Below are 2,596 nucleotides of genomic sequence, written 5' to 3'. Positions count from 1 at the left end.
TTCTTCTTCTTCTTCGTCTTCTTCTTCTTCTTCTTCTTCTTCTTCTTCTTCTTCTTCGTCTTCGTCGCTTCTCCGTCTTCTCCTTCTTCTCCTTCTTCTCCTTCTCCTTCTCCTCCTTCTCCTCCTTCTCCTCCTCCTCCTCCTCCTCCTCCTCCTCCTCCTCCTCCTCCTCCTCCTCCGGCAATTGGGGTTAAGTGACTTGCCCAGGGTCACACAACTAGTAAGTGTCAAGTGTCTGAGGCCGGATTTGAACTCAGGTCCTCCTGACTCCAGGGCCAGTGCTCTATCCACTGTGCCACCTTTGCTTCTTATTTAACTGAAAAAAAAAAACCCTCTGAGGCCATTTGATACGATCTCCCTTTTCTCTCCTCTTTATTTGAAAACCCAACACTTTCTTTCCTTCAATTCAATAATGAGGTGGCCTTCCTCCTTGCCAAGGCCAATCCCTCCACGTATACCTCTGATCCTATTACTCCCATATTCTCCAGCAAATTGTCCACTCAATCATGTCTTCTCTTTAATTTAATATTTTTCTTCAGGCCTGGTGCTGTCCCAGATGCCAGTCCCTTGCCCCAATTCCCTTTGCTCTTTGGTCCTCTGGGTGAGATGTCAAGATTTGCTATCTTTTGCAGACTTTAGGTAGGGGGGAGAATTGGGTGTTCTGGGCAGAGTTTCTGTAGTTTGGGATTTCCTAACCTTGGAGCTGTCCCAATCAGAGCATGGTCTCAACATCTTATACTCCCCCGCTTTTCTACACCTGGCTAGGGAGAGTTAGGGTTTGAAACTTGTTGGGACAGAATGTAGAGATAAAGGAAGGGGCATAATGTACTAGCAGAGACTGCAAGAGTAGGAAAACTTGAGTGGATCTCAGGGCACTAGGCTATGGGATAGTCTATGAGCTTTGTTGGAATGTGAAGACTGATGGAGGAGGGATGTTGAATGTGTGAGTTGGGGATTAGCATTCTCCACTGTTCAAAGCTGTTTACTTTCTTTCTCAAATAGCCTCTGACAACCGAAGCCCAACTCCGGGCCTTCTTGTGGGGCAACAGCTTGTTTTCCAATTGATCCACCCAGGCCAGTGCCCTGGACAGGACACTCCAGCTACTCCTCATGGGGTAGATACAACACAGATGTGGCAGTTACCGGTTATAAGTCACTCAGGAGCTGCGGCTCCCGTATTGGACTGCACAGCCACCCTGTGGCCTGTGGCTCTTCAAGGCGCTGATCCATGGTTGTCGGCGACTGATGGAGGCCTACATACACTTTCTTTCCATTTTTTTCTCTCAAGAGCTTAATTTAAATTTTAAAAAATCTCTTGCTTCATTTCTTCCAGTCACTCTTGGAGGTTTTGTTCCCTGACTGTTCTTTTTTTCTGGCTCTATTTCTAGTTATCGCCGAGTTTGTTTTGTGTTTATCTTTTGGAGTTCTCTTAACCCATGGTATTTTTTCATTGTAATAGGAGGTTTCTTCTGTTTACTCATGTCTCCAGCATATGTTGGGCTTGGGATTTTGTGCCATGGCTAGGTTATGTCTCCTCTCACTTTGGTTGGGATGGCTGGGCCCTACTGTTGTCTCCTTTGATATCTGGATACTACTACACCTGCCCTCTCTAGACAGTTATGGATAGGGTGGCAGGGTCCTGGATACCCTCCCTGCCTGATTCTACAACCCTAGCTGGCAAAGAGAATTGGACTTGGAAGTAGGACCAGGACTTTCCCTCTTCTCTGGTACCTGGCTTCTGTCTCTCTTTTCTGGTGGCCCAACACAGGTTCTAGGCTTAGCAATATCTACATTTCTTTATTGTTGTAGTTTCCAAAAGAAAGTTGGATTTGTACACTATTGTGATCTTGAGAGACTTTGATTGACAATCCAAGATTGGCTTGGCTTTGGGCTTCCTAAAGGATCTCGAGGCTCAGGGTCACTGGGCGCCCCTTCTCTATCTCCTTTATCTCTTTTTTCCATATAAATATTTTATTATTTTCCAGTTACTCTCCTTTATCTCTTGATATGACCAAAGAATATTGGAGTTTGTACTGGTTTCAGGTCTTCTGAGGGGCCCCTGTTCAGACTTTCTAGGTATCTCTTCTCTATCTCCTTTTCCTCAGCCAGTTTGTCTACTGCATGGCTGCAACAGGATATTAGAGATTCATTTGCTTCAATTTCCTGAAAGGTCCTGAACAATACTCACTGCCCAGGCTCCTTGGTCCCATCTCTGTCTCCTTGCACAAGGACTGACCTACCAGGAGTTGGCTTTGTTCCCTCCTTGTTACAGTTCCAATAGGCTGGGGCTGAAATCCCACTAGCTTCATTCTCCATTTACTGGAGATCATTTTGGCTTCAGTTCTTCTCACTCCCCGTCATCCCTACTGGAGTGCCTGCAGGCTTTGTCCTCTTATGTACTCCTGGACTGGATGGAGGAGCTTCTTGGTATTGCCTTTTAATTTTATTGATTATTGCTTTATCTGGCACCTTTTTGTTTGATGGATAGTTTCCTAGGGGGCCTGGGCTGGGCTGTAAACTTTCACAGTGCCATCTTTGCCATCAATAGTGGCACTTTCAATGTCCTAATAATTAGGATGTAGCTTCTCCAATAAGC

Source organism: Dromiciops gliroides, chromosome 1 (genome assembly GCF_019393635.1).
Source record: "Dromiciops gliroides isolate mDroGli1 chromosome 1, mDroGli1.pri, whole genome shotgun sequence".
NCBI classification, from domain to species: Eukaryota; Metazoa; Chordata; class Mammalia; order Microbiotheria; family Microbiotheriidae; genus Dromiciops; species Dromiciops gliroides.
This window is presented reverse-complemented; position numbering follows the sequence as displayed.